Source organism: Trachypithecus francoisi, unplaced genomic scaffold (assembly GCF_009764315.1).
Source record: "Trachypithecus francoisi isolate TF-2019V2 unplaced genomic scaffold, Tfra_2.0 Lachesis_group6, whole genome shotgun sequence".
NCBI classification, from domain to species: domain Eukaryota; kingdom Metazoa; phylum Chordata; class Mammalia; order Primates; family Cercopithecidae; genus Trachypithecus; species Trachypithecus francoisi.
Genome location: NW_022681471.1, coordinates 30,902,278 through 30,916,897, shown reverse-complemented (window position 1 = coordinate 30,916,897; position 14,620 = coordinate 30,902,278). Strand labels below are relative to the sequence as shown.

The 14,620-nt window shown below is 38.4% G+C and overlaps 1 pseudogene; it reads right to left on the bottom strand.

Moving 5' to 3' along the window:
• Nucleotides 1-12,695: 12,695 nt before the first annotated feature.
• On the bottom strand, nucleotides 12,696-13,196 carry LOC117077672 (annotated as a pseudogene).
• Between the last annotated feature and the right edge of the window lie 1,424 nt (nucleotides 13,197-14,620).

Sequence of the window (14,620 nt, the reverse complement as noted above, 5' to 3'; positions counted from 1 at the left end):
TTTCAGGTTGACTTATTTCCTTTCGTAATATCCATTTAAGTTTCCTCCATGTCTTTTTGTGGCTTGTTAGCTCTTTTTGTCCCTGAATAATTATTTATTTTATGGATATACCACAGTTTATTTATCCATTCAACCATTGAAAGGCATCTTATTACTTGTAAGTTTTGGCAATTATGAATAAAGTGGCTATAAATATGCTAGTGCAGAACTTTATGTGGACATGAGCTTTTCAACTCATTTGGATATATGCCAAGGAGCATGACTGATATGGTAAAGACATGTTTTCTTTTTAAAGAAACTTCCAAGCTGTCTTCCAAAATGACTACCATTTTGCATTCCCACCAGTGATAAATGCTACTTCATGTTGTTCCACATCATTGTCAGCGTTTGGTGTTGCCATGCATTTGATTGTAGCCATTCTAACAGGTATGTAATGATATCTCATTATTGTTTTAGTTTATAATTTACTAATGATTTATGATGCTTAGTGTTATTGTATATACTTATTTGCCATTCATATATAGTCTTTGGTGACATGACTGTTCAGATTTTGCCCATTTTTAAATTAGATATTTGTTTTCTTACTGTTAAATTTTAAGAGTTATTTATATATTTTGTATAGCAGTCCTTTTTCAGTTATGTGTTTTACAAAGAATTTTTTGTAGTATGCAGGTAGTTTTTTCATTCTTTTCTTAAAATTATTTTTGAAACAGGGTCTCATTCTGTCCCCCAGGCTGGAATGCAGTGGTGTAATCTTGGCTCACTGCAGTCTCAACCTCCCAGGCTCAAGGGAATCCTCCCACCTCGGTCTCTCCAGTAACTAGGACTACAGGCATGCATCACCATGCCCAGCTAATTTTTTTTTAATATATATTTTTAATAGACACGAGATCTCGCCATGTTGTCCAGGCTGGTCTCAAACTTCCGATCTCAAGCCATCTGCCCACCTTGGTCTCCCAAAATGCTAAGATTACAGGCATAAGCCACCACACTGGACTTAATTTTTAATTTTTGTGAGTACATAGTAGGTGTTGAACATACCTCAACATAATAAAAGCTATGTATGACAGATCTATAGCTGTTATCATACTGAATTGGGAAAAACTGAAAGCCATTTCTGTAATATCTGGAACACAATAAGGATGACACTTTCACTCACTATTATTCAACATAGTAGTGGAATACCTAGCTAGGGGAATCAACAAGATTAAAAAAAAAAAAAAAAAAAAAAAAAAAAACATCCAATTGGAGTGGAAGAAGGCAAACTTTCTGTGTTTGCAGATGTTATGATTTTATATTTGGAAAACCTAAGACTATTGGAACTGATAAATTAGTTTTATTCTTTTAAGGTGGCTTTCACAGAGCAGAAGTTTGTAATTTTAACTGTAAGTTCAACTTATCAGTGTTTTCTTTCATGGATCATGCTTTAGGTGTTATATCTAAAAAGTTATTGTCACAATCACCTGGATTTTCTTCTGTGTTTTGTATTAGTCAGCTTTAGATACCATATAAAAATAGCAAACACTGGTTGGCTTAAGCAAGAGAAATTTGTATTCTCACAGTCTGGAAGCTAGAAGTGTAAATTCAGGGTGCCAGCATGGTTGTGTTCCTTGTGATGGCTTTCTTCCTGGCTTGTAGATGGCACCTTCTTGCTGAGTCCTCACAAGATGAAGAAAGAGAGCAAGCTCTCTAGTGTCTCATCTTATAAGAACATTAATCCTAGTAGGACCCCACCATTATGTCCTCAATGAACTTTAATTACTTCCTTAACCCAAATATAGTCACATTGGATCCTTAACCCAAATATAGTCACATTGGATGTTAGGGCTATAACATATGAATTTGGGAGAAACAGCTCATGTCATAACAATTATATACTAGAATTTTGAAAGTTTTTCATGTTACATTTAGGTTTATAATCTGTCTGAGGTAATTTATTTAAAAAACTGTAAGGGCTAAAGGGGATGTGTCCTCTAGTTCTATGATTAGGTCTCAGTCTTTTAGTTAGCCTATGCCACTGGGCTATGACCTTCACAAGTTCTTCTCAAAGATTTTCCACCACTTAAGTGAAACAAGAAAGTTATTGGGAACCTTCCTGTCTCACATAAGAGGTGAAAAATACCCTAGACTTGGATATTTCCCTTAGTTAGAGTTCTGAACAATTCCAGTGAAATTGCTTAGTGTCTTTTTCTCCCTACCTTTGTTGACATGTAATTGACAAATAAAAATTATACACACACACACACACAATTTACAATGTGATTGTTTGATATACACATACATTGTGAAATGACCACAATGAAATTAATTACCCATTCATTACCACACATAGTTACTATTGTTTCCTGTGTCTGTGTATGCATAGTGTGATGGCAGATAAGACCTACTCTCAGAGATAAGCAAGGTGGCTGACTAGACGCATCCAGGAGAAACATCTGCCACCAAGGGACTGGGTCATTAGGAAGACCTGCACACTCCTAGAAGATTTTCAGAAGGAAGGCATTGAGAGTGGATGGAGGGAAGACGCAGATGCTGGGCTGAAGAGGAGGAAGCTGGGAATCCTACAAAGATTTACCGCACACTGGGACTTACTCCTGGCCCCCAGTGACTCCTGTGGGAAGAGGTGAGTTAAACAGGCAAGGAGCAACCCACTCTCACCACGGCCTCTGGAATCCCAAGAGGAGGAGACCTCACAAGCACCATGGACACTTGAGTTGGCAGGGAGAGCTGCTTACAGAAGTGGAAGGTGCAGAACTCCAATCAGCATGGGGACAGAGGGTTTAGTGTAGGAGGATCTGTAGTGGAGCATAGGCGGGGATGCCTCAGCTTGCTCCCATAGGAGACCTTAGACATAGGGGAACTGTCAGACCTGAACTCTACAGGGTGGTCTTGCCGGTGAGATGGGCCCGGTCAGACCTGAACACCCTCTGTCGGCTGACCTCTCCAGCGTCCCCAGCGTGGCCGCGCCTGCTTGGAGCACAGCCTCGGGTGTCAAGGGTTGATAACTCCTGGGGGCCCCACATCATAGCTCTTGCACTGGTGAACCACACCTGACCAGCAGAGAGCTCCAGCAGAGCATCCCCTATAGGATACGCACCAGCCCACTCGCACCCTCCTCCAGCTCCAGCTTCCCTGGTGCTGCTATGCCTGGGTGCACTCGCCCAGGGCCACCCACCACATCACTTTGCTGGTGCGTGTGTGCAGGAACAGACCTTGGCTCCCCTTCTCCCCCAGCATGTGTGTGCAGGTGGGCCATGCTGTGCCACTGCTGCTAGCATGAGTGCACCCCATGCCCTCTCTCCCTGCCACACCACCATTGCCTTTGGAGCATTGCTGGGAGGAAAGTCTGCCAGCCCCATTCCTGCCAGTGCCCATCTCCTGCTCCAGCACTGCTGCCAGCGCGCAATTAGCACGGGAACAGCTGCCCAAACTCCATCCTGATCAGCCGCCACTGCCCATGTGAATGTGCACAGAGGACACACACAGTCCTGTACCCACCAGCACCGTTGCCTCCATGTCAGCAGCACCACAAGCACGAAGGTATACACAGTCTACGGCAGGGGCACCTCGCCACCCTGAACCATGCTGCCACCACCTGCAACAAATGCCCACACAGAGGCCAGCACCCTGGCACCCACTAGCACCCTGTCGCAGCCAAGAAGCATGGACCGCACTGTGCTACCTCTGCTGCTGATCCTGGCATGCATAAATGAGGTTGGAGCCCGCTGCTGCTGCCCTTTGAAGAACTTTGGCTGGCACAACCCATCGGAGTGTTGTGACCAGTGGTCCAGAAGCACCTCAGCCCCTCCAGTGCAGCAAATTCCTAATCTCCAGGAGCCAGATAACAAAGCCAGGGCCTGATACCTGCCCCTCAGAGTTATAGAACCCAGTCCAGGAGTCCTGAGCTGAGCCTTGGCCCCCTAAAATCTTCAGAAACAAAACCAGTTGACTGAACCCACCTTATACTAAAATCAAACAGTCAAGGTCATCAAATATGATAAAAGAAAAAAATCCAAAAGACAGCAACTTCAAAAATTAAATGAATATCAGCCAGGAAAGGAAAGAAGAAACCAGCATATAACTCCAAAAGCCAGAGTATCTTCTTTCCTCTGAATTATCACATTACTTCTCCAGCAAGGGTTCTTAACCAGCTGAGATGGATGAAATGAAAGAAATAAAATTCAAAATATAGGTAGGAATGAAGATCATCAAGATTCATGAGAATGTTGGAACCCAATCCAAGGAAACTAAGAATCATAATAAAACAATACGGGAGCTGACAGACAAAATAGCCAGTATAGACAAGAATGTAACTGGCCTGATAGAGCTGAAACACACACTACAAGAATTTCATAATGCAATTGCAAGTATTATAAGCAGAACAAACCAAGCTGAGAAAGGATCTCAGAGATTGAAGATGGGCTTTCTGAAATAAGACAGTCAGACAAGAATAATAATTAAAGAAAGAATAAAATGAATGGACAAAAACCTTGAGAAATACAAGATTATGTAGAGTCCAAATCTACAACTCATTGGCATCCCTGAGAGAGGTGACAGAAATGGAACCAACTTGGAAGATAAATTTCAGGATATCATCCATGAGAACTTCCCCAACCTAGCCAAGGAGGCTGACATAAAAACAGATACACGGACCAAAGAAACAGAACAGAGCCCAGAAATAAACCCATGCATATATGGTCAACTAAACTTCAGCAGTGGCACCAAGAAGACATAATGGGGAAAGGATAATCTCTTAAGTAAATGGTGCTGTGAAAACTAGTTATCCACATGTAAAAAAATGGAATTGGTCAAATTCCTTTGCATACACATATGCAAAATTAACTGAAAATGAATAAAAACTTAAATTGAAGACTTGAATCTGAAATGGTTTCTTTTGAGGTCAGGCCTTGGTAAGAACAGAATTCTCTAGGTGTATTACAAAATGGCTACCTATTATTTTTGCGCCTCCCTGCTGGAAGTATGAGGATATTTTTCTCTGATCTTCACAGTGAAAACATGGCAGGGCTTCTGGAATTAAAACTCATGAAAGTATGGGCCCCTTATTGTCGGTCTGGGCCCCTTTCGTGTTTTTAACCCTCACATTTGTCCACACAGTGCCTCCAGCATTTTATCACTTACGGTTTAAGATTTCCTGTCTTGGTTCTGGTTCCCATGGAGGTGTCTGCTCTTGGGCTTCTACTCCATTGAGTTTTGATTCTCATTATCTACCTGTTTGTTCCTCCAATTTGGGGAATAGCACTTTGCCTTGTGACTTCACTTCTAGATTAGCTCTAAGAAGAATTGTTGATTTTGTTTGACAAGATTTTTTCTAGTTGTTAGGATGGCAGTGATGAATTGCAAGCTCCTTACATGCCAATCTAAAAACTAGTCTCCATTGATTACTTTTTATTATGCAATTAATATGTAAACATATTTATTATATTAAAGATGAACATCTTACCAAATGGTAGTCTCCTCTGATAATCTCCCCTAAATCTTCGTCCCCATGTTCATTTCAAAGATAAGCATATGGGTTTGGTCTATAAACTTTCAAATCATTGTCAATGCATTAATATTTATATAACTGTACCCATACAAAATATACAGGGCTATTTGTTGTCATTTTTATTTATTTTTTTACCTTCTCTCTTCTTTTAAACTTGTCAAGGTTTGTATTTTAATAGGATTTTTTGAAATCACTAAATTTTTTTTGTTCTATGGATGATACTTTTTTCTCTCCTTGTCTTCAGCTTCCATATGTATTAATTTTTTAACTTGATCCATGTTCATTTCTCTGTACTCTTTCTAGTTTTATATTCCAATACTTAATTCATTATTTTAATATTCATATTCAAATACATTACTTTCTTAATATAACATTGACTATATCAGACAGGTACTGTTTTTATTGTTTACATCTAAATACATTTAAAAATTCGTCTTCAATTTATCTTTGATGAAAGAGTATTTTAGAAGTGTATTCTTTTCATTTTCAAGTTGTATAGAATTTACAGATAACCTTTTTAAAAATTATTGCTAAATTTTTGATTGTAGTGTGTGGATATGGTTGGTACACTGTGATTATTTCTAATTTGTCAAGACATCCATGTGAATTTCTGCAAGTGTTCCAAATATGATTTTTTACCTTACCTTCAGATCAATAATATGTTTTATTTTAAATGCATTCATTCATGTGATTACTCAAATCCTCTATAAATTTATTTGATTTATTTAATTTATTGGTTTCTAAGAAATATCTGCTCATGTCTCTTACCATATTGCACACTTTTTCAAAGTCACCTTGAGAGTAAATCAGTATTTGCTTTCCTTTAGTAAAAATATTTTGAGAATGTAAATAAATGTTCATGACTTTTATATATTTATTTGATTTTTCTTTACCAACATATAATATCAAACTTTGTTTCTCTTAATGCTTTCTATGATAAAAACTATTTTGTCTATACCTGCTTTTATGTTTAACCTTTACCTGGTACTTTAAAAAATTCATTTATTTTCCACATTTTTATGTCATTTTAGTTAGGTGCCACACTTATGAAAAGCCATTCTTGAACTTTTTAGAAAATCAATTTGAAGATCTTTGACTTTTAATAGATGAGATGAACCAATTAGCATTTATCCAAATACTGACTTATTTGGCTTTATTTCTGCCATTGTATTTTGTGCTTCCCTATAATAATTTTATTCCATTTTTACATTGAGTGATCAAATTTATTTATATTATTTATGCTTTAAGGAGGTTCTATTTTGGTGTATTTTGAGGATGTGTTTCAAGATTTAGACCTTGTCTTAGCAGTTTTTATAGTGTTGGCTTGGTAGTGGTGAATTCTCTCAGCAATTTTTTTTTATGTTGTTGCTGTTGTCTGGAAAAGACTGTATCTTTCTTTAATTTATGAAGCTTAGTTTCACTGGATAGAAAATTCTTGGCAGATAATTGTTTTATTTAAGGACACTAAAAATAGGACCCCAATTCCTTCTAGCTTATAGGGTTTCTGCTGATAAATCTGTTAATCTGATAGGTTTTCCTTTGTAGGTTACCTAATGCATTTGCTTCACAGCTCTTAAGATTCTTTCCTTCATCTTGACTTTGAATAACCCAATGACTGTGTGCCTAAGTGATGATCTTTTTGTGATGAATTTCCCAGGTGTTCTTTGAACTTCTTGTATTTTGATATCTAAACCTCTAACAAGGCCAGGGAAATTTTCTTCAATTCTTCCCTCAAATACGTTTTCCAACCTTTTAGATTTATCTTCTTCCTCAGGAACACCAATTATTCTCAAGTTTGAACATTTAAGATAGTCCCAAACTTCTTGGAGGATTTGTTCACTTTTGAAAATTCTTTTTTCTTTGTCTTTGATGGATTTGGTTAATTCGAAAGCCTTATCTTTCAGCTTTGTTCTGATTGTTCTATTTTGTTTCTCAGACTTTCCAGTGCATTTTGCATTTCCCTAAGTGTGTCCTTGATTTCCAGAAGTTGTAATTGTTTTTTATTTATGTTCTATTTCACTGAAGAATTTTCCTTTCATATCTTGTATCATGTTAACTTTACCTTTCTCTGGTCCCTCTTTGATTAGCCTAATAATTGACCTCCTGAATTATTTTTCTGGCTATTCAGGTATTTCGTTTTGGTTTGGATCCATTGCTGGCGAGCTGGTATGATATTTTGGGGGTATGAAAGAACCTTGTTTTGTCATGTTACCAGAATTGTTTTTCTGGTTTCTTTTCATTAAAGTACACTATGTCAGAAGGAAGATCTGGGATTCAAGGGCTGCCGTTCAGATTATTTTATCCCACAGGGTCCTCCCTTGATGTGTGTTCTCCTTTTTCCCCTTGGAATGGGACTTTCTTGGAGCTGAACTGTAGTAATTGTTTTTGCTCTCCTGGGTCTAGCGACCCAGTGGAGCTACCAGGCTCCAGGCCAGTACTGGAGAGTGTCTGCAAAGAGTCCTGTGATATGATACATCTTCAGGTCTTGCAGCTGTGGATACCAGCACCTGCTCCAGTGGAGATAGCAAGGGAGTGAAGTAGATTCTGCGAGGGTGCTTGGTTGTGTTTTTGTTTAGTGTGCTGGTTTTGTGTTGCTTGACCTGCAGCCAGCAAATGGCACTTTCAAGAACACATCAACTGTGGTCCTATAGGGAGGATGCAAGCTTGCCCAAGGGACACTTGGTTAAGTATTCAGGTTTCTCAGGTGGTGGGCAGGGCCATAGAGCTCCCAAGAGATTATGACCTTCGTCTTCAGCTACCAGAGCAATTAGAGAAAGACCACTGGGTGTGGGCAAGGATGAGCGTGTCTGAACTCAGCTTCTTCTTGGTCAGGGTTCACTGCAGCTGCTGTGGGCATGGGAGTGTAGTTCCCAGTCCAAATTAGTTATATTCCCAGGAGGATTATGGCTGCCTATTCTGAGTCATACATGTTGCCATGGAAGTGGGGGAAAGCTCGCAGTCACAGGCTTCACCATGCTCCCATGCAGCCCACAGTCCCAAAGGCCCATCTCACTCCCACCATGCCCCATCAAGAGCACCAAGTCTATTTCCAGGCAGCCAGTGGCCAGGGCTGAGAACTTGCCCCAGACCATGAGCATCCCAGTTGAGAAAGCAAACAGACTCAGAGTTCTTCGGCATCTCAGGGAGCCTACAAGGGTTATCCAGGTCCTTCAAAGGGTCTGTGGATTCTCTCAGCTTTCCTGGTATGTACTTGCTATAGTTCTTGGGACAAAAGTCTACAATCTGAGTCTCCACATGCTACTCTGTCAATCCAAGTGGGAGCTGCAACTAGTCCTGCCTCCTATCTGCCATCTTAATCTCTCTCTAAATTGTAGACTTGAAAATAGTCTTCTATGACTTATGTCCTGATATTTGGACATGCTGGGGTGGAAGTTGATCTTCCAAGGCCCCAAGAAGCCCCAGATTTTGCTGAGTGTAGCCCATGCAGTAGCTGTTATGCTTGGAGTTGTATGCTTATGGCTCTACCAGGATGAAATTGCACACTGGTGGCTTTACTGATTTGAGGCCTTTGAGATGATTCTATCCTCATGGCTCCTCTAGACATTGCCCTAGAGGGGCTCTCTGCAGTGACACAGCCCCAGTGGCCCGCGTTCCAAGGCCCTTTAAGGCATGCTCTGAAATGTAGGTGGAGGCAGTAATGTCCCTACAGCTCGTGCACTTTGTGCCCCCATGGAGATGGCACTGTACCAATGCTGTCATGGTTTACCATGAGTGCCTTCTGCAGGGGCAGCATGAGCCACACCTGGCTTGCTTGAGCCACAGCTGGAATGGCCAAGGAGTGAGTGCTGTACTAGAATGACAGGAGCAGAAAGTTGAAATCATCCTGCTCCCAAGACCCTGGCATTCTCGGCCGGTGACAGGTGAGGCAGTCCCAAAGATCTCTGAAATGTTTTCAGGGTTATTCTTTCATTGTCTTGATGAATAGTATCTGCTATTAATTTAATACTAATCTTCTTATCAAACTAATCTCCTTATTAAACAGTTGCTTAGCCATAGCCTTGGTAGGCTCTTCTGAACACGCTTTATAATTATATGGCCAGACTGATAATTTTCTAAATTTTAATATTCTGCTTCTCTTTTGATTATAAAGTCTATCTTTAACTTTTTCTTTCTTCTTGCATTTTACTATAATCAGTTAAGAGAAGCTGTGCAGCACCCTCAACACTTTGCTTAGATATTTCTTCTGCCAAATACCCTAGTTCATCATTCTTAAATTCTACGTTACACAAAAGTGGTAGGATAGCAATACAATTCAGCCAAGTTTTTTTTTTTTTAACTTTGTAACAAGGATGGCCTTTCCCACAGTTTCCAATAAGACATTCCTCATTTTCTTCCAAGGCCTCATCAGAATGGCCTTTATTATCCATGTTTCTACCAACATTTTGTTCATAACCACTTTGATAATTTCTAAGACTGAGGCTTTTTGTATAGCTCTCCTCTTCTTATCAGCTTTCACCAGAATTGTCCTTAATTCTCCATTTATGGCAATACAGGCTTTTTCCAGCATTAATTTCACAACTGTTCCTGCCCCTATCCATTACCCACTTCCAAGGCGGCTTCCACATCTTTAGGTATTTGTTATAGCAGTGCCTCCACTTCTTAGTACCAATATCTGTCTTAGTGTCTTTGTCATACTATAAAATAATAACACAAACTGGGTTATTTATAAAAACATACATCTATTTCTCACAGTTCTAGAGGCTAGGAAGTCCAAGATCAATGTGCCAACAGGTTTGGTGTCTGGTGAGAGCCTGGTCTTTGCTTTCAGGATGGCATCTTATTGCTGTATCTTCCATTGGGGATTAATGCTGTGTCCTTACATGCTGAAAGGGGAGAAGAAAGTGAAACCACTCCCTCAAGTCCTTTTATAAGGGCCACCATCCATTCATAAGGGTGGAGCCTTCATGACTTAATCACTTTTCAATAGTTCCTGCCTCTTAATACCATCACTTTAGGGGTCAGGTTTCAACATATGAATTTTGGGGCCACATATATTCAGAAAAACTTTTATAAAATAAATACCAATTCTTCACAAACACTTAAAAAACAAGGATAAAGGAACATTTCCCAGCTCATTCTATAAAGCCAGCATTGCCTTTGTATCAATCCAGATAATGAAATCAGAAGAAGATAAATCTGTAGACCAATATGCCTTTTAAATATAGATGCAAAATCCTCAACAAAATACTAACAAACTGAAACAAATAATATATAAAAAGGATTAAACACAATAGGCAAGTGGTATTTATCCCATAAATGCAAGATTAGTTCAACATCCACAAATAAATTAATAAAGTATTCAGTATCATTATAATAAAGGAAGGAAAATGTATTGTCTCCATAGATGCAGAAAAGGCTTTTGAAAAATTTAACATCCCTAATGATAAAAAAAAAAAAAAAAAAACACCTTTAAACCTAGAAATGAGAAGGAGCTTCCTCTGCCTGATAATGGGCATCTATAAAAGCACCCATTGCCACCATCATCATTATATTTAATAGTGAAAGTCTGGATCCTTTCTCTGTAATGTCAGGAATAAGATGAAGATTTTGGCTCCAACTACTTGTATTCATCATTGTACTGGAGGTGCCAGCTATGGCAATTAGGCAGGAAATGAATTGAAAACATCCATATCAGAAAGGAAAGGTAAAACTACCACTATTTAGAATTAATAAAATAGCTCATCAAGGTTGAAGAATACAAGACCAATATACAAAAATTCACTACATTTCTATTATATTTGCAATGAAGACCCAAAACTGTAGTTAAGAAAATCATCCCATTTACAATAGCAACAAAACAGATAAAATATCTACGAATAAATTTAAACAACTTGTGGGTTCATTTTTTTAGTGCCATACTCGAGAAATTACAACATGCATTCTTAGTTTAGTAAACCTACTATAAATTAGAATTTTTCTACTTCCTGGACAATTAAAAAACTTTGGAATAGGTTAACTTCATTTAATACCCTCGCATTTTGTGTTATCTTTGTCACATATTTTAATCATGCATAACTGGCAAATATTTAATGTTCCACAGAATATAATTATTATATCCTTTAATGCTGTCCTGCTGATAATGAATTTCCAGGGTTTTGCCTTAGAAAGTTATTTTGTTGACATAATTTTAGAAATTGGTTGGGCATGGTGGCTCACGCTTATAATCCCAGCACTTTGAGAGGCTGAGGAAGGAGGATTGCTTGAGCCCAGGAGTTTGAGACCAGCCTGGGCTACATAGTGAGACCCCATCTCTACAAAAAGTTTAGAAAAAGAAATTAGCTAGGCATGGTGGCTCACTGCTGTATCCCCAGCTGCTCAGGAGGCTGAGGCAGGAAGATTGCTTGAGTCCAGGAGTTCCAGACTGCAGTGAGCCATGATCATACCACTGTACTCCAGACTGGGTGGCAGAGTGAGATTCTGTGTCCACAAAACAAAGCAAAACAAAACAATTTGGTTTTAAAAATTACTATACATATAATAAAATGCAAAAAATTAAATGTACAATTTGATGGGTTTTAACAAATACATACACCCATGTAACCACTACTAAATCAAGATGTGAAACATTTCTGGGACTCAAGAAAGTTATCTCATGCCCCTTTGTAGCAATCACCACCACTCTTTATTTTTTTTCAACTGAATTAGTCTCTTTTTATTCTCTTGGTAATCTCTTCCAAAGTTAACTACTTCCATTGTAGGTGAGGAAATGTATAAGACTTCATTTCACATGTTGGCACTGTCATAAGCATGGTTTTTCCTTTTACTGCAACTCAGAATTAAAATTTTAGATTCTTGATTTTTTTATATTCCAGTCCTAGAAGTAATTTCGACTGAAGAAGTTATCTGATGACAGTCTTATTTTTCTAGTAGTGCCTTATAACCCAGCTCCAGCTTCTCCAGGAACACTACAAGATGTATTTAGCTTAAATATATATAAACTAAAAGGTATTCTCTGAAATGAGTTTAAATACAATTTTATTTTTAGACAACCTACATGACATGTTTTTCCTAAAAACAATGCCTCCACTCCAAGTAAGTCATAGTCAACGTAAATGAAGAGCTCAAGATGACATCAGTTCCATTTGTCGTAAGTCCTGCTGTTGTGTGGATGACAAAAAGCACGTAGTTTTGATGACAGGTGATAAATTCAAAGTAATTGCCAAATTTGTTAATAATTTTTCATTTCTAAATCATTCTTAAAGACAAGCATATGTAGGGTAACAGTGTCCTCACGGTAGTCCAGTAGAGCAACCAACGCTGTCAAGATTCTTGTTTTCACCAATAAAGAACTGGTAGATTTTGAAATTAGCAAGGATGTGCTTGATTTGTTCAGCAACCCCTATCATGAAAGGTTTTACTCTTTCTGATCTCTGTTCTTCATGTTTTCCTTTGATCGATTTCATGTAATGCGTTACGTACTTCTTACAGGCCTCTTTTTTGAAGCTTGTGTCCTGTGATAGTGTATGACATCAACACTAGTGATAACTGTGCTTTGGGTTTCTTTACCATCAGGGACTTCAGTAGAGGCGTTTCTACCAATAAGCGAGACATCAATGTTATACTCTGTCCTACTGACTATCTTCCCCTCCATCTCCAGGCACCGCCCTTCTGTGATCTCCTGGTTCTTGTAAATCTCATCCTGGCTGATGAGATCTGGATAGATAATCATGATGGTGGCTGAAGGGAGACGATGGTGGCGCTAGGTTAGCAGTGTCATAGAGCTCAGAGCTAATGCAGAGCAGCTGAAGCAGTGCTGAGGTAAGTGGAAAAGTGGGGGGAAAAGTCCAGGTAACCATCATTTTCTGTATCACTGCACGAAATTTTGTCTATTTTAGTCATTTATATGCATGGGAACATGCAGTAAGTAGTCTTTTGTGTCTGGCTTTCTTAACATAAAATATCTTTATTATTCATCCATGTTGAATGTTCAAATAGTTTGTAATTTTCATTAATGAGTAGTCTTCTAGTGTATGAATGCATACAGTTCATACATTATCTTCTTAATGGCCATTTGTGTTGGTTTCAGATTTTAGCTACTGTGAATAGAGAAGTATGAAATTTTTTCTAAGTCTTTCTTTAGACCCATGTTTTTATTTCTCTTGGAGAAACAACTAAGAGTGGAATTGCTGGGTGATATGTTAGGTATATGTTTAACTTATATGAGAATTGCTAGATCTGTTTTCCAAAGTGGTTTATACGTTTTACACTCAAACCAGAAATGTATGTGACTTCAAGCTACATTGCATTTCACTCACTCATACTTGGGATTGCCATTCATTTTAACTTTTGCTGTCCTTGTGTGAAGTGCTCTTTTGTGGTTTAATTTGCAATTCCCAGATGAGTAGTGAGGCTGAGCCATTTTTATGTTTTAATTGGCCATCATTATCTATTCTGCTAGGTTTCTAATAAGATGTACTGTTGATTTTTAAATGAAGGATGTGTGTATTTTTATTACTGAGTTGTAGTAATTTTTTATATATACTGGATACAACTTCTTGGTCAGATTTATGTATTATAAATATTATCTCCAAGTCTATGGTCTGCCTTTTTGTTTTTATAATAATGACTTCTGAAGAGCAAAATGTTTTAACTTTTATAGATATGGTATTTCAAGTTTTGCTTTTATGATTACTACTTTTGCGTTCTGTTTAAGAAATCATTGCCTACCCCAAAATCATGACGGTATTGTCCTTTGTTTTCTTGTACAATGTTCATATTTTTAGTTTTTACATTTCTGTCCATGATCCCTCTCAATTTAATATTTGTGTATGGTGTGAAGCCTTGGGTTCTGGGTTCAGTTTTTAAAAATAAAGCCAGCCAGATCATCTATCACCATTTGTTGAAAAACTACTCCTCCTTGCATTATTTCGGCATTATTTGCGTTTCTGTTTAATGAACAGCTGTCAGTTTTATTATTACTATTTTTCTTTTCTTTTCTTTTTTAAAGATAGAGTTTCTCTCTGTCCCCCAGGCTGGAGTGCGGTGGCGCAATCTTAGCTCACTGCAACCTCAACCTCCTGGGTTCAAGCGATTCTCCTGCCTCAGCCTCCTGAGTAGCTGGGATTACAGGCATGTGCCACAATGCCTGGCTAA